This window comes from Myotis daubentonii, chromosome 8 (genome assembly GCF_963259705.1).
Source record: "Myotis daubentonii chromosome 8, mMyoDau2.1, whole genome shotgun sequence".
Classification (NCBI taxonomy): Eukaryota; Metazoa; Chordata; class Mammalia; order Chiroptera; family Vespertilionidae; genus Myotis; species Myotis daubentonii.
Window position 1 is genome coordinate 61,224,791 of NC_081847.1, and position 24,648 is coordinate 61,249,438.

The window sequence follows — 24,648 nt, forward strand, 5'->3', positions numbered from 1 at the left end:
AGGACACTGAGGCACACAGAGGTTAAGTAATTTACTCTAAGTCACAAAACTCGTGGGAAGTTTAGAATTTGAACATGAGATCAGGACCCAGATGAAGTTGCTTCCACAGCCCTGGCTCCTGTCTTCTCCGTTCTATGAAGTCTCTATTTATAACTATGCTTAACTAAATGTTTCTGAAATATGCTTAACATTATATTGATTCAGTTAATTACAGTGGGGCCTTGACTTATGAGTGTCCCGACTAATGAGTTTTTTGAGATACCAGCTGTCTCTCTGCTGATTTTTTGCATTGAGTTGATAGAGTAATTTGAGTTAATGAGCTCCTTAACGAGCTTGGTCTCGGAACGAATTAAACTCGTAAGTCAAGGCCCCACTGTACAACTTGATGTAACACTAAAATCTTCTATTGTGATATTTTCCACTTAGTTTCAGTTTGTCACCTAGCATTTTATTATGTATAGAATTACCAATAGCTCATTAATGAGCTAACAAGTGACTAAGTGGCCAACGAACAGTGAGCAAAAACTATAAAAGCTTTTTTTTTTTTGTCTTTAAACCTCACCCAAGGATTTTTTCCATTGATTTTTAGAGAGAGTGGAAGGGAGAAGGAGAGACACAGAGAGAGAACAATCAATGTGAGAGAGACACATCCATTGGTAGTCTCCTGCATGCGCCCTGACCAGGGCCAGGAATCCCAGGGCCAGGAATCCAGCCTGCAACCTGGGCATATGCCCCTGACTGGAATCAGACCTGGGACCCTTCAGTCCGCAGGCTGACACTCTATCTACTGAACCAACCAAGTAAGGGCTTTAAAGGGTTTTAAACCATGTGCTCTCTCATCAATAGACACTAAAGGTCTATATCGTATCTATGTCTTAGATTGAAGATACCCAAGACTACTTATTAGTCACAGTAGAAATGTCAGTTGCCTGAACTTGAGATGTTCCTGTGTTATGTATAATATGCTTAATTAATTTGGGTCTGGAAGAGACCATCAAAACTCAGGAATTGCCTAATGAAAACACAGCAAATAAAGTGTGAAGAGTCCATTTGCACTGTTGGAGAGCTATTAGGAATATGCTCATGCCTTTGCAGCAGCCGCTGAGGAAACACTAAGGCAGCAGGCAGCTGCAGGGCCCAGTGTGCTCTGCAGAAGAACAGAGGCTGTGTCTCCTTATGGAAAAGGAGAGAAAATCACTTCGGCTAAGAAACCTCTATAGAGAAAACGTTCATCTCCTAAGTAAATAGGCTTTTCTTTTATGTAAATTAAGCCGTACAGTCATCCTGAGGCACTGACATTTCCATCCATCTTTGATGGTTGGTAGTCTGTGTCCGTCCTCTGTCCTAGGATTTTGCAATCACTGAGCTCCAACTGCTCCTGTCCTGTCTTCCACTTGACTGCAGTCAAGCGCCTAATTATAAATTCCCCGCTTTCCCCCCCAACCCCCCTTGCCCCTGCATCACCACCACCACCTGCCTTGTTCCGTGAACCTCAGAGCCTACTGTGTTCCAGGCCCCACACTAGGCATTTTGCTATGTGGTCTCACCTAAACCTCTCAATAATCTCCTTTTACTGTGGAGAGAGCTAAGATGTGAATGGATTAAGGAGCTTACTTAAGGCCAAAAGCTAGTACAGTGGGGCCTTGACTTACGAGTTTAATTCGTTCCGAGACCGAGTTCGTTAAGGAGCTCGTTAACTCAAATTACTCTATCAACTCAATGCAAAAAATCGGACGAGAGACAGCTGGTATCTCAAAAAACTCGTTAGTCGGGACACTCATAAGTCAAGGCCCCACTGTCCCTGGCCGCACCGAGACTTAGATCTCTGAAACAGAGCACTTGTGCACTTCCATCTGCCACCAATTTTATTTGGTTTTTACCTGATTACCAGCCAAAGGATGCATTTCTTTAATTGTATACCTTGCATAGAGTCCACATTCACTTTCATTTCATAAAATAATATCTTTCAGATTTATTAACTTATTTTAAAATTTTATTTTTCAATTATAGTTGAGATTTGATATGATTTTTATTAGTTTCAGGTGCACAGTATAGTGATTAGGCATTTATATAATTTATGATGTGATCCTCTCAAAGTCTAGCACCCACCTGGTACCATACATAGTTATTACAATATTATTGACTACTTCAATTTCTTACTTTAAAAAGCCCAACAATTTAGGATTATATCACAATTTTTCCCTTTAATACCTTTTTCTATTATTTAATCTTTTTCTTTTATCTTCTTTTTTTTAAAAAAAATAAAAGTGTTATTTCATAGGGCTGATATTTTAATCACTCTTTGGTGACTGGAATTTGCATCTGTCCTAGGATTCTCAGCCTCAACTGCTTATTATCTATGAGTATTTGCTAAGAAATCAACGTGAATAAATCTCAAACTGAGAAAACATTAATGATCCATTAGTCACTTCCTAAGTACATAGTTACTCCTGGAAATGCCATCATTCCGGAATCCACTTCTCCACAGATGTGGAGTGAATCCATAAAAGCAATTTTGGCCCTGAACACACAGAGGAGAGGTAATGGTGCAGTAACATAGAAAGGTTCTTGGAACTGTCAAGACTCGCTGTCACTGTAAAGTAGATGTTGTTTCATACAAGGAAAACACTCTTGAGCCAGAAGAAAAAGAAAAATGGTCATTATTGTTCAATGCATTAAAAGTATTCAAAACAGAAGGGGATTCTACTATATTTTCTACACATTTCTATTGGCTACTAATGTAATTTCATGGTTGGGTTGTAAGAAGCTTTACTCTATCTTATTCTTTAATTTTAATTGGAGTCTGATTTTTAAAGCCGAAGAATTCAAATGGATCCAGTTGACGTAGAATACGAAAGACTAATGGCTTTATGGAAAAGGATCATTTGTTCTGTAAATAGCTTTATAAATGGGCAGTATTATCAAAGCATAACTGGATGCTTCCTGTGACTCTCTTTTGTTTACTCTTGTATTGCTAAGCTCACACGGATCTCTCTTTCTGCCCCTTGTTAAAGGAGAAGGCAAGATTCACAGGTGAGTTACTAGGAGGTTCTCCACATTTCTTTGTTTACATTTTCTAAATGCCAGCAAATGTGCCCAATTCTGGGTTCTCACTGCTGCTCAGCACTGGATGATCCACAGCATGATCCTATCTAATAAAAGGGCAATATGCAAATAGACTGAACAGCTGAACAACCAAACAACCAATCAAAGTGTAATATGCTAATGATATGCTCAACCGCTCACTATGACGTGCACTGACCACCAGGGGGCAGACACTCAACTGGGTGACCAGTCACTATGACGTGCACTGACCACCAGGGGGCAGATGCTCTGACCGGTAGGTTAGCTTGCTGCTGGGGTCCAGCCGATCGGGACTCAGCGAGATGGGCCAAACATGCCCTGGAGCCCTCCCTCGGTCCCTCCCCGGCCTGATCGTGCACCAGTGGGGTCCCTCAACCTGGCCTGTGCCCTCTCGCAATCTGGGACCCCTTGGAGAATGTTGGAGAGCCAGTTTCAGCCTGATCCTGTAGGCCACTCCCCTGGGGAGGGCACCAGATGCGGGGATCATGGCTGGCAGCACGAGCCTTTCCTGATTGGGACTGATTGGGCGTGAGCCTGTGGCAGGCACAGTGCAGCCAGGATGAGCGGGAGTGGCAGGTAGGAGCTGTAGGCGGCATTGTGGGTTTCGGCCCGATCCCTGCAGGCCACCCAGAGGGACCCCACCTGTGCACGAATTCGTGCACTGGGCCTCTAGTGAATAACAAGACAGCCTCCAGTTGCTCATGGCCAGTGAAAGTGGAGGCCACCAGAGCCAATGACGGAGCCCAGGGATGGAGAAGGACGATTCACTACAGGGTGGAAGTAGGCGTGGGTGACTTGCTCACTGAGGTACTCTGTCTCATAGGTGTCCTGCAAAGAGAAATTAAATAAATCCAATCCCTGCTATCTATGAGGTCTCCATCTTCCTGTAACCCCAGTCGCTCATGCTGTGTTTTGCTTGCTTCCATTCTTGAGTTCCCATGCTGAACAGTTTACAAAAATGGGCCACACATTACTTTATTTGACAAACAAGTGCTGGGAACCTAATGTTGTATACCACCTAAAATCTCCCAGTGTAAGTCCAAGGTAGCCCATGTTTCTCCACACGTGTGTGTGTGTGTGTGTGTGCGTGCGTGTGCAGGGATGTGTATGTGTTGTACACACAGATACAGGGGGTGCTAATACAGCTTTGGAGCAGCTAAAGACAGTGCTCAAGGCCGCTAAACTCCTATCTGTAGGAAAGTGGGTTTCCTCTACAAACTGCCAAACAAATCTGCACTTCCAAAGCTGCATATGCCTGAAGTGGGAGCCAGCAACTTAATGAAAAATGCAACCAGTTACCATGTGCTTCTGTTTCCTAAGGGATGTGTGCTCTGGAAGAGAAAACATCAGCATCCTATCCATCAAAGTAGAGAACACATTGTTTTATCTCTTTCCCTAGAAGTTTCAGGAATGTCCATTATATCCTGTCCTAATTGAAACATCCTTCAAAGATAGCCTGCCACATGTTTTATCCCCTGTCTTATCTAGCATGCATTCTTTATGCATATGCTTATATCAAGGAAGAGATCTTTTATTTATTTAAAACTATATTGTCTGGAAATCAACAATTTGGTATCAGTTGGCAAACCCTCTCACTTGAAATATTTATAGCCAGAAAACCCCCAATGTTTCACAGCATCTACTTGGACTTCTGATAAATGTTAAGTATGTGATTGCTACATGGCTGGTTGCAGAACCTAATGGCCAATGTATCTCATTTAATACATTTCACAGTGACAATTGGAACGCCCCCAATCATGGGTGCATCTGAGTTGTGTTCTTTTGCATTGACAAGACAGATCTTATATGTGTGTTAAAAGTGTGGCTTATGGAGATTGCAAATGTTAATGAGCCAAGAGTTGATGAACAATAGACAGAGAAAGGGTGGAGCCCATATACTATGGCCATATATGGCTGGGAAGTCAGCAGAAGAAATTCGAGTCTGGTGTAAAGAGCAGAGAGAATCTGGAGCTAATCAGAGCAGAAAAATCTGTGCAGTTTGTGGGTATGTACCTGGCTGGGGTCGGGTTTGGGTGGGATGCCAGTGAGACAGACAGACAGTCCAAAATTCTGAGTGTGGATTATTTTTCTTTGTTCCTGCTGACATTGCCTTTAGCTAAACAGTATCATTTACTAGAGGCCACTAGTTTAAAATAAGCAACAAACTTAAAATAAATGTATCCAGGCTTAAAATTAAAAAAAAATCTGTACTATGCATTATTGAAGACTTTAAATATTATAGATTTATTTTCATCTCAAGCCCTGGAAAAAATTTCTCAGCATGCCATTGTGTATATTGCTTTTTCTATTGTTCAGAATGCTACATTCAGAGGCTGTACCTTACTTTAGTCTCCTTTTGATTTAACAGGCTAAGAAACACTAACAGGAAACCACCTCTCCAAAAATTATCACCTTCCCTTATATGGTGGTCTATGCAGTCAATATGGCCCATGACGTCCTGTAACATTTGTTTTACAGCCTCTCAGTGTTTCCTTTTATAAATGCCGTTAAACTGGTCAAGTTTCTTCCACTCCTACAAGGGTCCCTCCATTCCCAATCGGTTTAATCCTTGTAGATTTACACATATATCTAATTCACTGGCCTCAACACTGATACATCCTCAATAAAAGCATAAAACTAGCTAACATTTACTGAAGGCTCACGAGGTTGCAGGCTCGGCCTATGGAGTAACTACTGTTTTTCCTCCGTTCCAAGTACAGAGAGAGAGTCTAAAAAGATTGCCAGTGGTCTCCCAGATGGTAACTGGAAGAATCTGGGTTACACCGTCACAATATAATGAACAGCCAATGGCAACCTTTTTCCCCTTTATGGGGTGTTCATATGCAAACTGGGATCCCAGTACAGCCCAAGCTTCACCTAGTTCTGAGTTCAGCTTCGGAAACACCTGGAACTCTGTTGTGCTTGTAGGTGCATAAGAGTTGAATTGTCTGAGATTAAAGATATCAGCCAGACAAGATCTTCTTCTGGTAATAAGTCTAATTCTGTAGCCAGCACCAGCTGCAAGGTTTATAGAGCCCAGTGCAGAATAAAAATATGGGGCCCTTGTTCAAACAGAAAGAGCAAAGTGCTGTTAAAATATAGGATATCAAATGATTTTCCTTTCTTTCTCAGCCTCTCTTGACCTGTGATGGAAGATTTTGTTTGCATTTAATATGCTCCCTCATGTTGTGGGGACATTCCCAGGGTGAGTTCAGATTCCCAGGTACCTGGTGGCCTTGCCCGGCAAGGCTCCTGAGCCCCCTGGCTGCTGGATTCCCACCTCCAGCCACTGAACCACAGCTGTGAGCCTCATGGTGAGGAAGCCCATCTGCCTTTCCCACAGCCCCCTGTGAATGGAGGAGTCAATGAGTGAATACATGGATGGACTGTTTCATGAGTCACTTTAAAAGAATGAGAGCGCTAAGATAATTGAGGAGCCCCCAACGGACACACTGGGACCTACACTGGGACCCAGATACTTTTTTGGTGGTGGCTTCTTCAGACCCAGGAGGCCTCCAAAGATCACAAGACCCTGGTTCCAGTGACAGGTGGGAAGGTTACCAGAATTGATAAGCACCAGCACAGTCACAGGCATGGGGGTATACTGGAGGGATGGAGCCATAAGGCAGACAGGTGAGGTGTATTCACTGGAGCTGCAGGTCTGAATGAAGGCAGGGAGGATGCCAGAAATTCCAGAGAGCTCATGTTTATCCACAGAAGTGTTACTTCAATTCTGCCTGCCTCAGGTCCTCAGAGTGGAGTAGAACAACCTTGTACGATTATTGTGAGAATTAAATAAGTAAACACAGGAAGAATGCGTGCAACAGCTCCTGCAGTACAGCCAATGGTATCCATGGGTCAGGTGTGGGCGTTTTCCATTTGTTGTTATTTTCAACCGAAATGAACACTTGGATGCCCAGCCAATAGTTAGCAATCTGGCCGAGACCGGTTTGGCTCAGTGGATAGAGCGTCGGGCCTGCGGACTGAAAGGTCCCGGGTTCGATTCCGGTCGGGGGCATGTACCTGGGTTGCAGGCATATCCCCAGTGGGGGATGTGCAGGAGGCAGCTGGTCGATGTTTCTCTCTCATCGATGTTTCTAACTCTCTATCTCTCGCCCTTCCTCTCTGTAAAAAATCAATAAAATATATTAAAAAAAATAGTTAGCAATCTGGAGCTCACTGAAGGGTTGCAAGATGCCTGGGGCTTTTAAGGCAAAAACTGTCGGCAAAGTACCCATCCTGTGCAAAGCAGAGTGACAAGTGCTACTGGATACCCAAGGTAACATGCTATGCTCCTTACTCTCAAGGGAAGTCTAGTCTATGTGGAAGCAACAAGTACTGGGAAGATGACAGAGTCAAACATGATGTATGGACAATGCGTGCTTATAGGATGTCGGATGAAAGAAGCCAAGTAGGACCTCTGAGGGTCCTTGTCTATGGGCTAGGAGGTTCCTAATATCAAAGGATAATATTTTTTAAAAGATAAAATCATAACTCTCTTTAAAATATTTTGTGAACACATATCCAATATCTTATTTCAACTATTAATGAGGGAATCATTAAAATGTAAAGAAGAAAACAAAAGGTCCCAGGGAGGATCCAAAGAACATCTATATGCAATTAAGAATGCTGAACTAGATCTGCCAGTCGATGCAAAACTGGTCTCTTCCTCAGGTGGGAGATAAATTGCATCTCCACCTGGGCAAAATTCCTTTGAATCATCTCTATGGGAAGGAAATTCACTGGAATTACTATTTGTTTTGTATAATTTATAGAGTTATACATCAGCTCAAAGGCCGTGAAAGGCACAGACCCTGTAGAATCAGATAACGCTGAGGAATGTGCCTCGCCTTCCATTGAAAGATTACCGGGTTGTGATGATTAATGTTATGTGGCAAGTTGAGTAGGCCACCAGGCTCCCAGGCATTTGGTCAAGCGTTATTTTGTTGGATGCCTCTGTGCAGGGGTTTCTGGATGAGATTAGCATTTGAATAGGAAGACTGAGTAAAGCAGATCGCCCCCCCTGAGGTGGGTGGGCCTCATCTCATCAATTGAAGACCTGCATAGAACAAAAAGACTGAGTCAGATAAAACAACCTATGATTTTGGGTTGTTGCCTGACTGCTCTGAGCTGAGTCATCACTCTTCCTGACTCCATTCACCAACTGAAACGTCAGCTCTTGGGCCTCCAGCTTGCTGGCTTTGAACTGGAGCTGCACCGAGGACTGTCCTGGTTCCCCAGCTTGCCGGCTGACTGAATATCTAGGACCTTCTCATGTTCATAACTTCATGGTTCAGTTCCTTACTGTATTTGTATAACTTACATTTTTCTGAAGAACCCTGACTGATACACCCCGTAATCTTTTGTACCCACTTTAAAGCCTGACAACTTTTCCTGACCCCTGTGCACTAAAGGATGGGTGGGGAGGTCTGGAGGAGAGGCACCTATGACACCACCATGGGCACTGAGGGGAGAGGGAGATTCAGAGGTGTCGTTGGCCGCCATTGCCTGGACTCTCTTGTAGACAGGGGGCAGCTCTGACCTCTGCTTTAGGGCGTTAGGGTGTGAGAGCCAGCTCTTTCTGCTAAAGGGTCCAGACAGCCTCTGGTTTGAACACAGTAAGCTTTATCACTTATTTGCACCTTGCTCAAGGTCAAGCAGGCCTGTGAGTTCTTTTATCGGAGTCATTTCCTACTTAATAAAAGCTGAAGGCAAGACAATGAAGTAGGGTTTGACGGGGGAGGGGAGTAGCTGCTTAGTATTTATCTACAAGGTTATAGGAAATTCTCTCACTTCATTTCTTGTGGATGTCATAGCCGCCCTACAAGGTTAGCAGCATTAATCCCCACTTCAGAGGAAGAAACTGAGATATGAAGTTATTTTCCCAGAGCAAAGCTTGGAGAGGCAGAGATTGGACTCTGGGTTTTGTACTCAAACAAGGAGCCAGGATAGGAGGGCTGTTTGGGCATCGGGCCAAGGCCAAGGAAGGCTCTGCGAGTTGGCACTGAAGCTGGGGCATGCTGAGGAAAGGTGGCAGGTGCTGCAGACGCTGCTCTGGCCGTGGCTTCGGTGCCAGGACACTGGGTGGCTCACGTCTAAGTGTGACTTCATCACTGGGGTGCAGAGGGGCCAGTGGGTCCATCGGAAGGCCCAAGAACTACATTGCTGTTTCCAGCTGCAGGGCAAGTTGCTTCAGTTCTGTTTCCTTACCCATGGACTATGGGTTTGGGCAAGAATACTTCCCAGGTCTCTGTCCGCAGTGGTGCTGTGTGACTCTAAGAAACTTCGAAGGTATTTAGAACAGTCATGTGCAAGTGAGACCGGCACTGAGGAAAGTTTTCCTTTTTTAATGTAAAATAAAAGCAAGTTCCATCCCTAGAGAAACTGAATTCATATGTAGGTAAGTTTGCCAAGTATCTCTGCCCAGTTAAAAGCAATCTTCTTGCATCGACTCCCGTTCCAGTTAATAAACATCGAATATTATTATGATTTAAGGTTGTAATTTGTAGTAAAGCTATTTAAGGGCATTTTTGACATTGCTCCTTTGTATGACTGAGGTAAAGAGGTTGTGCCCCCGCTCTCTGGATGCCACCAACCCGGAGTTATTTACTGTCCAGCTGTCTCCGCTCTGACCTGTGGGCAGCCCTGGTGTCACTGGCCCGCCTTCCCTGTCACTGCAGGTTTGCTCAGACTTTTCACCTTCACTGTTGATTACAAAACTCAGCTGGAGGCTGCTGAATGCAAGCCTGCAGCTGAGCATAAAATGAAAGGAAAGTCAGCCAGCAGATGAGGTAAGCGCTTGAGAAACCCAGGACTGGATCTGGGCTGGGTAATTACCACATTTTCAGCAGCAAACTCCCCAGCCAGGCCAGGCCAATGCCACAGCATGTATGTTCCACCCCCGCTCCCACCCCCCACCCCCACACCCCCTTAATCAGCACTAGGTCTCCCTCTATACCCTGACTCTAGTGCAGTGGTTCTCAACCATTGGCTGCACATTAGAATCACCTGGGCATGTTTTTACAATCCTGATTTCTGGGCCTCATCCTCTGGAAATTGTTTGTTACTAATGTTGTGGCCCCATCCCATAACAAAAAACAGAATTTCCGGAGGATGAGGCCCAGAAATCAGGATTTTAAAAAGATTCCCAGGTGATTCTAATGTGCAGCCAAGGTTGAGAACCACTGCTCTAGTGCTTAGCGCATTGAGGCAGGATAGGCAGTGAATGTATCAATTGATTACCCCAAAGCTCCAAAGAAATCTAAAGCCTTCTCCTAAACCAGTGGTCGGGAAACTCATTAGTCAACAGAGCCAAATATCAACAGTACAATGATTGAACTTTCTTTTGAGAGCCAAATTTTTTAAGCTTAAACTATATAGGTAAGTACATTGTTATTAACTTAATTAGGGTACTCCTAAGGCTTAGGAAGAGCCACACTCAAGGGGCCAAAGAGCCGCAGTTTGCCGACCAAGGTCCTAAACCATGGCATACTCAGAGGATTTTATCTAAGAATCCCCAGCAATTGCAAAATGTTATTAGTCATATAAAGTGAACACAATATCCAACAAGAAACCGGAGGTTGTTTTGTTCACTCCATAAATATTTAAGGAGCACCTACTGTGTGCCATCATTATTTCAATCACAAGTAAGTCCCTGGGCTCCTGAAACTTGTATTCTACCGATGAGAGACAATAAGTAAATAAGTATCTGATGTGAAGAAATATGCAGAAAAATAAAGCAGGGAAAAGGAAACGGGATAAAGGGTGATGGAAGAATGGTCTTTAACATAGGATGTTGTGGAAGGCCTCTCTGATTAGGTGACTTTTCAGAAAAGATCTCAATAAAGTAAAAGAAAAAATTGTCCATATCTGGGGAAGAGTTTCCAGGCAGACAGTGCAAAGACCCTGAGTCTTATGCGTGCTAGCAGGTGGTGAAACAGCCTGAAGAGAACTATAGCTGGACTGAAGTGATCAAGAGGAGAGTAGGAGGAAATGAGTCCTGAGGTCCGAAGAGGGGAGGGGAGGGAAGTGTAGGTCAAAGTAACATTTGCGGACCATAGTGAGGATGTTAGTTTATCCCCTGAGTGAGGGGGAAAGCCACTGGAGGGTATGGGACAAAGGGGAGACAACCTCTGACTTACATTTTTACTAGTAAAAGATCCTTTGCTGTGTGAAAAATAGAATTAAGAGGGGAGCAAGGATAGAAGAAGAGAGACAATTAGTAGGCTATTGCAGTAGTGTAGGTCAGAGCATCACAAACATGAATCTGTAAATGAACTACCTAGGGATCAGATAAAATGCAAGTCCAGTTCATGGTCTCAGGTAAGACTGAGATCTTGCCTTTCCAACAAGCACGCAAGTGAGCTGGTGTTGCTGTTCCCCACACCACACTTTGAATGGCAAGGGCCTGAGTGCTATAGTCTAGCCTAGTCACTAGTGGCTTGCAACAGGTAGTGGTGAAATTGATGAGACATCTTCAGGTTCTGGATATACTTTGATAGAAGAGCCTAAGGATTGTTGATGAATTGGAGGCAAGGCATGAGAGGAGTCAATGATGTTTTTAGACCATACACTGAAAACACAGAGGTACCAGTTATGGAGATGGGAGAAGTCAAGAAGAATCCATTTAGGATAAAAAAATAATAATAAAGAGTTTAATTTTGGATGTGTTAACTTAGAGATGTCTGTTAGAAATCTCAGTGAAGAGCTTGAGTAAACATTTGGGAATATAATTCAGATGCAAAGTCTGGGCTTGAGATAAAAATTTAAGATTCACCAGGGCCCTGGCCAGATAGCCCAGTTGATTAGTGCATCGTCCTGGTTTGCCTAGGTTGCAGGTTTGATACCTGGTTAGGCTACATACAGGAAACAACCAATGAATATATAAATAAGTGGAACAACAAATCAATGTTTCTGTCTCTCTCCCTTACCCTCTCTTTCTAAGAATCAATAGATTTTTAAAAAAAAAAAATCACCAGCTTGTAGTTTATATTTAAGACCCTGGGGCTGGAAAAGGTCTCAGAGGGCATGAATGTAGATAGAAGAGAACATTGAGGACCGAGCCTTGGGGAGCTCCAATGTTTGGAATTTGGGAAGATCGGGAGGCTCCAGCAGGTGTCTGAGAAGTAACATTCAGGAGATGAGAAAGCATTCTGGAAGTCAAGTGAACACAGCGTTTCAAGAAGGAGGCTCATCACCTCCAACCAGTGCTGCTGGTAGATCAAGAAATAAGGACTGAGGACAGCCATTGGATTTGGCAACATGGAAACCACCCTTGGCCTTGATGAGACCAGTGTCAGTGGAGTGGTAGGGGAAAGAGCCTGATCACCATTGGTTCAGGAGAGAATGGGAAGGCTAGGAGTATAGGGAGAATATAGAGAATTCTTTAAAGCAATTTTGCTGTAAAATGGAAACAAGAAATTGGGCAGCAGTTGGGGAGAGATTTGAGGGAGGATACAGAGAAAACCAGTATACTTCATAAGACGAGGGGTGATTTTGGAAATGACGTCCTAAATTAGATGAGAGGGCAGGGCCATAGAAGAGCACATGTGTTCTTTTGTCATAGTATCAGAAGAGAGGCAAAGGGTGTCCCTACAAATGCAGTGCATGGTAAATTGGTCATGGGAGCATGTAGAAGTTCTGTTCTAATTCCTTCTGTTGTTTTAAATAAGAAGCTGAGAGTGAGCTATGGTCAGGAAATAGGACCAAAGTTCAGCAAAATGAGGTCACTGTTCCTGTAGGATCGCCACGGCACATGTGAGGCAAATTCGCAAACAGACAGTTGCAATAGGATGCTGAGGCTGTAGAGAGACGCACTGGATGCCATGGGATTGCGTGGAGGCCCTCTCAAACCAGGGCACGTGGGGGAGCTTCCCAGCAACAGTGACATTGAACGCAATGGGCTGTGTTTGGGGCTGAGTGGGGGCATGGAGTTCCCGGAACTGCTGAGGCTGAGCAAGTTCAGCACTTCTGGAACCCAGCTGGTCCATCAAAGGCATGTTCCCACTAAAAGTGAGAGAAACCAGGGCTGTCTCCATGGGGGTGCATTCTTGCGCGGCAAAAGGCACCCGCAGCGGGGGATAGTGGGGCAGAAGGCCAGCACATGGATGTCCGCCTGGCTCTGTGTCCAGGAGGTTGCATTTGTCCCCACTGGGGCACATGTTTCTAATTTGTCCACTCAGAGGGGAGCCTTTTGCTTTTTCTAATTGGCATGAAGTTGCCTCATAAGCCGGGGAAACCCAGCTGCATGTCATTAGCTCTTCACTGAACTTCAGAGTACTTCCTAAGAGCTGCAAACAGTTTCACTGAATACTGTATAAAACAAGCAGCATACTAAGCTCTTTTAATCTGGGTAGCCAAGGTCTTAAGCTACCGACCTTGGGCTGGGGCTCTGCCTCCACAGCAGCTCAGGGTTTAAAACAGGGGGAAGCAAGGTCTTGAGTTGGAAATGGGAAGGCAGCCTGGCTCTCTTGGGACTGAAGGCCATGCCACCCTCTCTCGGTTCCTGCCTGGTCTGCAGGATGGGGAGATGAGAGCTAGCAAGGGACCCCAGCCTGCAGTATGTGATGTTTCAGGCTGAAAGTAACAAGGCCAGATCATCCTTCCCCACGTGACCAGTGAAGACTGTACAGCATCCTTCAGACCTGGTAATGGACACAGAGAGCGAGTGCTGAGAAGCCACCAGGAAGAATGACTTAAGAGGGCCAGCATTGCACTATAAATTTTGTGAGGTCAGGGACCAGGGAGTTGGCATACAGTAGGTGCTCAATAAATGTCTGTTGAATGAATGGGTAAGCAAATGAATGGTGGCTTCCGTGGATGACAAACGGTCACTAAATAGAAGGCCTGAACCTCCACATGACACAGTAGAAGGAAGGAGTGTGAGGTGTAGGGCAGGAGGACAGGGGACTACTGCTCAGGGTGGGAACTGTAAGGTTCCAGAAATTCTGACAGGCTGCTTACTGTCATTTTCATTACTTGCACATTTTCTCTCAGGGTGGTATTGCTGACTATACAGTTATTACACTGATAGCCAGCAAATAATTAAGTTGTTTAGAGCTTGAAAAATTTGTTCCTTTACTAATTAAACTTTATGTATCTAGCTGTTCACTGAACATTATCCTAACATTGCTCCATGAACATTACCACCTTGTGTACCGTAAGTACCGTTAGATTGACATTAGTACCTGCTAGGGAATATTTTATGATGTATGCTATTAAACTCCCAAAACAGATGAACTGGAGACATAACCCATGAAACAAATCCTATTGGACTTGCATTAAGCATTTAACATTCACAATTAAAATGATAATGTAATACCCTTTTGCACAACACATAAAACTTGACAAGCACTATGAGAACTCCATCTTTTTATCCACATCTGATATGCTAGCACAGTATACTGTAATGTATTCTGTGTGGCAGTTGAAAGTAAATAGATTTTACATTCCAGCTGTGGAGCACCCTGCAGCTGCAATCCTGGGACCATCCTAAAAACTTCAAATGTCAGTTTGTGAATATCACTTAAGAAAGAATCTCTGAGGATTTACATGTATTTAGAGAGCTGACAGTCAACAGATACGGTATGAGAGTACTAATAGTCCTTTAAAGAAAAAAAAGCCAAAAAAATATGCTGTATACTTGTAGATGTCAAGCAAATACTATAAAATAGAATAATAATATCTATTCGGATTTATGAACAAATGACATGTATCCTCAGATCACACTGAGAAACAAGCTATCTTCCTGCCTCTGCTGTTAGAAATGTATGCCATGCTAGCAGCTTTCTTCTCCACGCTGACAGCGCCTTGGCTGGCTTGCTGCAGAGGCACTAACAAGGAAGACTAGAGGGTGGCACAAAGGCCCTCACCTGTCTGCAGCTCCTGCCCAACACTCCCTTTAGGCAAAAAACCATTCCTTAGTTATTTTCTCCAACCCGTCAAATTTTCTGTTCTGCATTATAGAAAAATAATTAGGTGGTTACTATCATATGGTTGCGGTTACTATGGAATTTGGAACCACTGAGGAATAGTGTGATTTATAAAACATAATGAGGAGTCACCAGAAACTGCTTGTAATCTTTTTCCAGCCAAAGATTGCAAATTAAAGAAGCTTCCGTGGAATGGGCTGACCCTGGAGAGCAGCAGCGTGACAGTCAGATGGTGGACACCACACCGACTCCCAGGCAGCATGGAGAGGCTGGGGCCCAGTGGCTGGCTTACCATCCTCGCCCACACTTCAGCCGTATTATCTATTCCCTGCAATCTCCAAAGGGGCCAGGCATTTCCTGAAAACATGATTTGTTTCTCCAATATCAGAAATGCAGCTAGAAAAAGGATTTGGGATGTATAATACAGCAGTTTGGGTTGGGCAGACTCTTATTTTCCTATTAAAAAATCATTTCTGAAATACAAACTAACATAAAAATGGATAATGCTTAGTAAACGCGGCACACTGCAATCTGGGAAACAGGACGTCCTGACTGCCTGCAGAGCACAGAGACTTCCCTCGGAGCACCCAGTGCCTCCGTGTCCCTGTGCTGTAGAGAAGCCAGAGTCGTTTGGGGCAGCTGGCGTTTTAAAGCTCTAACAGGAAAAGCAACAATCACCAGAACCCAATCTCCCACAAGGGGGCAAGTGAAACTGAGGCTGCACATGAATCACCAGATAGGACAGAAGAGAAGAGATCGAACATTTATTGAGTTCTTACTGGGTGCCAGGGGCATTATATATCTTTGTCTCATTTATCTCTCATAATAACTCTATGTGCTAGGTTTCATTATTCTCAATTTACAGATTGGGAAATTTAGCTAGGAAAAGTTACTCCCGCAGCTCGGTGAGCAGCTAGGTCTGAGGGTTCACCTGTTACCAATTACTCAAGAAGGTAGTCCATTGGGCCACCCCATGTCAGCAGGGAAGAAAACTCTGCATATTTGGGGTTAGTGAGCACCTCCTCAGTGCCGGCTATTGTGAGGCATCAAGTCTAAGCAACAGAGAAGGCTCAGTCCCTGAAGAGGACAAGAGGTGGCACAACTCTCATCGCAGCTGGGAACCTCTAAGCAAGCCTCAGCTTTCTTCCTGTAACTATAACCATGTCCAAAGTCATCAAAGCACCATAGAAAGACAGCTGCCATAGAGTGAGTCTAATTTGTGTTAAGTATTGTTAGGTTCTTCAGAGAATCCAAAGAAATAAGACCGTGAAGGAACAAATATATCCAAAGATTGAGCCACAGGACCACTTGGAATTTGCTACAGTATAGCAAAAACAGTTTGGTAGGCCTTCCCCCATACCTGAATATGCAGCATAGGGACATTCTCAAATTAGTCTGCACCACCAGGACCTAACTTCCTGCCCAGTGCGGAAGCTTGGGAAAGCCAGAGCCCCAAAAGTGGCACCGTAGAAAGCTTTTTGTCTACATAGCACAGAGGAAAGAAAACAGCTTCTGAAGTTACGGCAGATATGGCCCAATCTCTGTTTCGGACAGCAGATTTAGCGGATGCGTGATATTTTCAACACATTTCTCAACGATTTCTGGGTTTCTGCTCTGATTTCAAAGGGAAAAGTCGTGTTACCTTTTCAAATTTGTTTATTCAACCAGGGGATTACTAGGCAACTTGACATTTACATTTTAACTGCTCATTGTGCTAACAATTCCCCCATTGTTTTCCAGAATCACTGCAACTGCTTCGTTTCTAATCAACGTTTTTCCTCCAGGACTGTTTTCTCTTCCTATCTACTGAGAAACGATATTGGTTTCTCTCAAGAAGATTCTGTTACCTCAAAGTCACCAAGGACAAACCAAGGCTGTTCTTTTATGAGGCCTTCAAAAGTATTTTGATGACATTGTAATGGTTTCCTCTGATCAAAAGAAAGAGGAGATGTGGCTGGGAAAGTGAAATAAATAGAAGGCTGAACCTTAAAACAGTTGTGTCTAGGCAGCCCTGCTGGGCCAGAGCCACCACCCAGAGGAGTATTCTGTTAGCGGAGGAATGTCATTACCAGAAGACCCCCCACTCCTTAACCTGGTTGTTTAACTGAGATGTCACTTACTTCCCCCCAAAATGATCAGCCAGGGAATCAGCAACAAGCAGTGTTATATTTTTTTTGTAGACAATGAGAAATGCCAGGAAGAAGGCCACTTACATACACAGCATTCCTGTGGGGCCTGAATCCGCTCCCTCTCAGGCCCCCACCTGGCACAGGCACTTCCTGGCAAGCCTCCTGGACAGCAGCTGCTCAGCCACCTGGCAGCTGAGGGCTTAACCAGCAGCTACTTGTTTCCGTTACATCCAGAGGTGACAAGGACAAAAATTCCTAAGGGCCAAGTGCCAAAGTAGAAAGAAGAGAGAGGGAGTCACAATTTGTGAGACAGCTAAGGCCTCCCTGGAACTCCAGAATTGTCCACACCTCCTGAAGGGCCCTGACTGTTGGTTATTTGAGTTACTTGTTGGGGTCATAGAGTTGTCTTACCCCACCTGTCATATTTCAAACAACTTGTGGGTATAATGCTATTTGATTAAAAATTATGTGCTGACTTTTTCCTTGGGCCTATACTGGGATAGTGACTAAAGGAATAAGAAATAGTTCTTGTCCCAAAGAATATCCAGGTGGATGAAGCAACTAAACCATATACTATAATGGCAATTGGGGCAAATACGAAGTGCTTAGAATCAGAGGGAGAATGGGAATATTTGTGCCCTGGACTCCCTGGGGTTTGAGCAATGAAGGGAAGGCTGCTGCCAGCAGAGCATGGAACCAAGGCTGTCCTGGGGTGAGAGGTAGGACAGCTGTGCCTTAATGTGAATAATGGGAGAGATTGAGTTTTTGTCTTAACCACTGTGCAATCTTGCATGACACTCAACAATTTGGTCTCCACTCTCTTACAAAATGGAAGCTTTTGTAATCTTGTAATTCCTTTCAGCTAAAGATGTTATGTTTTCATAAAACATTTTTATCTGTGTGCTATGTACAAATAATGTTGACACTGTGTGGCAAGTAAGGGTGTGAATACAGTCTGAAAAGGGTCACAGTGTCACTTAGGGGTCCTTCCCTCACCTTTTCCTTAGTGATAGTAATGGCGACTGAAACCGTGCAGTGGGATAGGGACTACACTAATGCTCACTCCCATGAACACCTTTGATCCTCCGATGGGAATATGGGAAAGGCTCTATGACTATAATCTTCAATTTGCAAATGAAGGCACAGAGCCCTGGATAGGTCAGTTCACTTGCCCAAGGTCACACAGCCACTGAGTGGCAGAGCTGGAGTAGAGATGGAGGCGATCAGAGCCCAGAGCCTCTGTGCTTGCCCATCACTTCCTATGGCTTCCCGGGGCTCACCATAAGCAGCCACGGATGGATGCTAATTCCCTGCATAATAAGAAGAGAAAGTAAGAAGAAAGTTAGCTATAGAAAGTGCCTCAGACACTTTATAGGAGCTGGAATAAGGAACTAAAGAAAAGACAGAATCAGAGATCAGAAGATTGCTGAAGGGCGTGAAGTTTTATTACCAGAAACATGAATTGGTGAAGCAGTCCTGGAACTGCAACATGGCTTCAGATCTCAATTTGGAAGAGCCACCTTGGTAGTGATATGAAAGACACTCATCATATGTCATTAGGGAACTGCAAATTAAAACAACAATGAGACATTGCTACTCACCTATAAAAATGCTGAATAGCCAAAACACTGACAACACCAAATGCTGGTGAGGATGTGGAGTAACAGGAACTCTCATTCATTGCTGGTGGGAATGGAAAATGGTACAGCCAGTTTGGGAGACAGTTCGGCAGTGTCTTACAAAGCTAAACATAGTCTTACCATAAAATCCAGCTGTTGTGCTTATAGGTATTAATTCAATTGAGTTGAAAAAATCCCATCACACAAAAACCTGAACTAAAAATTAGGAGAAACCAAGATGCCCTTCCATGGGTGAATGGGTAAATAAACTGTGGTTACCTACACCATGGAATAACCTGCACAATCTGATAAACAATATTGGGAAAACCAAAGGAACTTGATCTAAGTGGAGGTGCTTAACCTGGGCTGCCCATCAGAATGACCTGAGAAGCTTTACAAAAAGTACTGATGCCTGAGGTTCACCTCCAGAATGCAATTCATCTGGATTTTAATACTCCTGCTGCCTTGCTGGTGCCAATTGCAGGTGGTGCCAATTGCAGCTAAGTTTGAGAACCCTGGGACAGAAAGCACTAGGGCAGCGGTTCTCAACCTGTGGGTCACGACCCCTTTGGGGTTCGAACGACCCTTTCACAGGGGTCGCCTAAGACCATCGGAAAACACATATATAATTACATATTGTTTTTGTGATTAATCACTACACTTTAATTATGTTCAATTTGTAACAATGAAATTGGGGGTCACCACAACATGAGGAACTGTATTAAAGGGTCGCAGCACTAGGAAGGTTGAGAACCACTGTACTAGGGCCTTGTTCTAGCCCACCTCTTCTCAGCCCCCAGGGGTGAGAGATGGCAGTCCATGGAGCTGACCCAGCCCAGTTCCAGGACATAGGCAGTGATCAGGTGAAGACGGTCCACCCCAGGCTAAGGCAGGAAATAAGACCCCTCATGCTAAGGCGGCACCTACAAGGGCAAACCCAAGGGTACTAGGGAGATAACATTTTTTACATTTAAAAATACTAAAGAAAGCTTTTGCCTATCATAAATGGAAAAACCCAGCCTGACCCTCAGGTCTGTGCCATTTGAAAGCCCACGCTCCCTTTCAGAGACCCAAGGGAAGAGAGTTTTGTCAGTGTGAGCCTATCTGAGCACTGGGATGTGACCACCTGACAGTATGCACCACAGAACCTACAGGCTTATAGGATTTATTTTCAAACTAGTGGCCTGGTGCATGAATTCGTGCACAGGTGGGGTCCCTCAGCCTGGCCGGTGATCAAAGCCTATGGGGGTGGGGGAGGGATGGCCAGTTGGGAGGAGGGACCATGGAAGGTGAGCCAGCTGGCCGGGGGGAGGGGCCATGGCCAAGGGAGGTTGGCCAGATGGGGAGGGAGGGGCCACAGGAAGTTGGCTGTGTGAGCACACTGACCACCAGGGGGCAGCTCCTGCATTGAGCGTCTGCCCCTGGTGGTCAGTGTGCATCATAGTGACTGGTCGACTGGTCAACCGGTCGTTCTGGTCATTGTGGTCGTTCAGTCATAACGGTCACTTAGGCTTTTATATATATAGGTATCTGACAAGCTCTTCCATCTGCAGACTGCATTCACTTTAGAAAACACAGGGATGGTCACAGGTATTTGTTGTGTGTGCAACAAGACCTGTAGCCAGGACTGCTTAGGAGAGGAATAGTCCTGGGAGCTGACAGTGAACCCAAAGGAGACTGAATCTCATTCTAGCTTGAGATTTTTTTTTAAGCATCATTTTCTTTCTTTCTTTCTTTTAATATATATATTTTATTGATTTTTTTACAGAGAGGAAGGGAGAGGGATAGAGAGTTAGAAACATCAATGAGAGAGAAACATCGACCAGCTGCCTCTTGCACACCTCCTACTGGGGATGTGCCCACAACCAAGGTACATGCCCTTGACCGGAATCGAACCTGGAACCTTTCAGTCCGCAGGCCGACGCTCTATCCACTGAGCCAATCCGGCTAGGGCGAGATTTTTTTTTTTAATCAAAGACAGAAAACTAAATTCAGCTACTTGGGCAGCACTTAGTCTAGTAATGCTCCCCAAGAAGCAGAGAACAAAATCAAGGAGGAAAATCTGTAAGTCATTGTTTCATATTGTCCGAATTCGAACCCAGCATTAAGCTCAGGGACACTGCGGTGGCCTCTGTCTCCTAAACAACAGAGGGACAAACTACACCACCACACCATCCTCCCCAACAAAGAAATCCTGAGGCTGATCTGCTCACCAGCATTAGAGTGAGGCTCGTCACCACGTAGTCTCAGGAGCTGAAAGCAGTTGTATTTGGTAGAAACTGAGGCAGAATATTCACCATCTGGGTGTGGGGAACATTGGAACAATGCGGTTCCCTCCAGAAATAGTCCCAATCCTTCCATAAAAAAGAGCAATCTCACCTCACAGTCTGACAGACAGTACTGAGCAGACCAAGGGGACTAGATTTAAGTAGGGATGCTCAACCTTGGCTGCACATCATCGTAACCTGAGATTTAAACAGTACGGATGCCTGACTTTCATTCCGATGGCCTCCGTGATCTGCCTTGTTTCACTGAGGTGCTCGACTGAAGCCGCACCTGTAACTGCGCAGCTGGGAAGTCACAGTGACCGTCAAAGTTGGGGGCGAAACCGGCGTGATCTGCCAGTCTGCCAGACAGGTGAACGGACGCGTCTCTGAGGGAGATGTGCTGCCTCCATCCTTTCCATCAATACCCATTAGCAGATAATGGACAGAGCAGCACTTTAAAGAACATTTTTCTCCCAGGGAGCAAAGAATAGATGGACCCTGCAGAGGACGGTGTGATGTGAGGCAGAGTTGGAAGGGAACATTGGCTGAGCACTTGCTCTGCACTAAACTGAAGCACCGAGAAGAAACATCGGAAGGACACTGCCTCTGTTTGAAGGGGCTCGTGGTGGATGAGAGGTGACGGACATCGACACACACCATACCCACCTCGTGCTTAAAGTACTCCAGGCTGATATGTGAAAGTCTTCCCGATGAGCAGGTGTCAGAGCGAGGCCAGGGGAGGAGCCAGCCAGGAGGAGAGCAAAGGAAATGCTCCGAGCTGTGGGACAGTGGGAACAGGGCAGACGTGGAGTCGAGAAGGATCCGGTAGATGTTTTCAGAAGTCCTAACAGGTTCTCCAGTTATGTCATGCACATGTTACTGCTGCATCATCATTTGTGTGCAGAGTAATGCCCAGAGACGTCAGGACCACGGTTGGTAGCCACGTGCTCCCTCGTCTCACTATTCCATACTGACTCCCTCCATCCTCCATGGACGGCACCCCTGAGGTGCTCCCTTTCCTTCTCCTCCATGCTGGGAGAGCTGCACACCCCACGGCTCGCTCTGGGGACACAAAGTACACTCTCGCCAGTATTTCAGAAGTGAGCAAGCTGTCACCATGTCCATCTTGAGTGGGATTTTTACAGCATTCTTCTCTTCATCTTTTCTACTGTGGAGTAGAAAGGACAAAATCAAAGCCAGACAGTCCCAGGTTTGAGTTTCTCCTACACCACCTGTCAGCTGGGTGGCCTGGTCCTCTGACTATTCCGAGAAGTGTGAGGGTGGCCTGAGCAGAGCGCTCGGGGAGGGCACTCTGACTCGGAGCTTGCCCTCCATTCCCTTCCCTGTGCTTCTCTCCAAGCCAGAGCCCATTCTGAGATGCCCCCGTCACTGTGCAAGCAAAGCCTCCTGGGTCTAGCTTCTCCATCCTTCACCTTAGAATTCCCCCTGAGGTTCACGCCAGGCAGTGCAGCCTCAGTGACCTCACTCGCAGGAAATGCTCCGAATGGGTCCCTTCTCCTCAACACAACGCTCTCCCTCCGTTCTTTAAAGTCCTTCAACGGGATTGTGCCTCCCTGGGAACATGTGTTCTTATTGAGCTGCATGTGCTCTTATGATTCCAATCTGAAGCAAATCATCCCATTTTAGTCTCTCTACTTTTTCTCAGAGCTCCCTCCTTTCCCAGAGCTTGCCCTTTCCCCACTCACCTTCACTAACTGGCATGACCATTATCTCGTTATATCCTCCCCTTCCCCTCCCTAGGCTCGCTCCCTCCTCTCCTGACAGAAACACCATAACTGTCCTTCCCCGAGGGCCCTGGTGTGCTCAAGCTCCTTCCTTAGCCATGAGAGGGAAGAGGTCGAGGAAGGCCTGCATGGAAGAAGACAAAAGAACAACTTCTCAGGGGTTTCCCCATCCTCAGTTCTGGTGGAATATCTGCTCCTCTCCCCCAGCAGAAAAGACAAGAAAATCAATCTAGACAAGTTAAACAGAGTGATTGATTTTTGTTGAACTCACTTTATCCTTGGTCTTACTATATCATCTATTCTTAAAAGATTTTGCCATTTTATGTCAAAAGATTTAGTGATTTGGGGTTAATCACTTAGGTCTGGGTAATTTCTTTTACAGTAAAGACAATAACATTCAATATAGTGAATCAAAATAATCTTAATGCTCTTCACTTGGCAGCTACAGGGCCATCGTCATGATCTATGTGCTTTCCATGTAGGTAAATAATGATAAGAAAACATTAGGAGCATAGCTGGTGCAATAATTTTAAGTGCTTATCCTCAAGCAATTTTTCACAAGGAATATTCAATTAGATTTCCAAAGGAAATGAGCAAATGGCATTCTTAGTATTCAAAACTAAAGGCATTGTACAATGGTTTACTTCTTAATATTTTTCAAATCACTTTATCTCTATCTTTTTAGGGAGGGAATATGCAAATCCCTCCCACCCTCAAAAATAGGGCATAGCACAGAAAGAACCCATCTGTTTGTTTATATCAGATTTCATGATTTCCCAGGAAGCAATGATTTAGTGGCAGGCTACTGGCCTTCCATGCACTTCTCCTGTGCCCAGCTCAAACTGCTGCTCCACGTTCCTGAGCCTCCAGCAGAACTAATTTCTTGAACCCTTTTTTCCTTCTTGCCCTTTACTTCAGCCTCACCCTGTTCTCATCTTTCCATGCCATCCAACCCTACTCATGAAATCCCATCAGAAGCACTTAACCTACCAAAAGCACTGAGCATAATTCAGGCCAAGACAGTGACTTCATTCCTCAGACTTTGATATAGCTATTGTCTTAGTGCCCCCAGAAGCCCTCCCTAAGCCCACCATTAGAGTACAAGTAGTTCATCTGGGAGATGATTCCAGGAAATTCCATAGAGGAATGGAGTAGAAAAGAAAAAGAAGCAAGTGAAGGTTCATTATCAAGCAAATAAATATTGTAAGTCCATAGATATGATAACTATGTATGTGGCTCCCAGAGTACCCCCAAAGGAGTTATATCTGAGGGGAGAGGGAGCTGAGGTATTTATACAATAATTCTCACCAGCTATATAGCCATTTATTCTTAATTCCCAACATTTCCAGCCTTTTTATGGAGGTGGGAAGTGGATTCCATTAGCTATAGAGGACCTCCAGGCAATGGAATCCAGATGCTTGCAGCTGGAGGTCCAGCAAATCCACACTGAAATTGTAAGGACAGGGACATGGGCAGGTGTGGCAGGGTCTGCAACAGCCACTGTAGTGCTTACTTGCCTAGCTAGTGATGGAAAATGTGTTTCATTTGGAGTGTTAAATCAAGTCAATGACTAGTGGCTTTGTTGAGAAAGATTCTGAGGCTGTGTTAAAGATCAGCAGGAGAGAGAACCTGTGGTTGACCAGAGATCTCTGACCAGCGAGAGTTGGACAAAGACTGGTGATGTCTTGCCTGATGTTTGTTGACCTGAATCCTGCAATTGCGCCTGAATCAAGTCCCCTGAGAACCACCAAAAAATGAGAATGCCAAAGGGGAAGGGAATCAGGACTCTGTTGAAAGAACCCCCTCTCCCCCTCAAATCAAACTTCCTGCTGTCCTCAGAAAGCCCACACATTCTTAGTGCCAGTATTACTTTT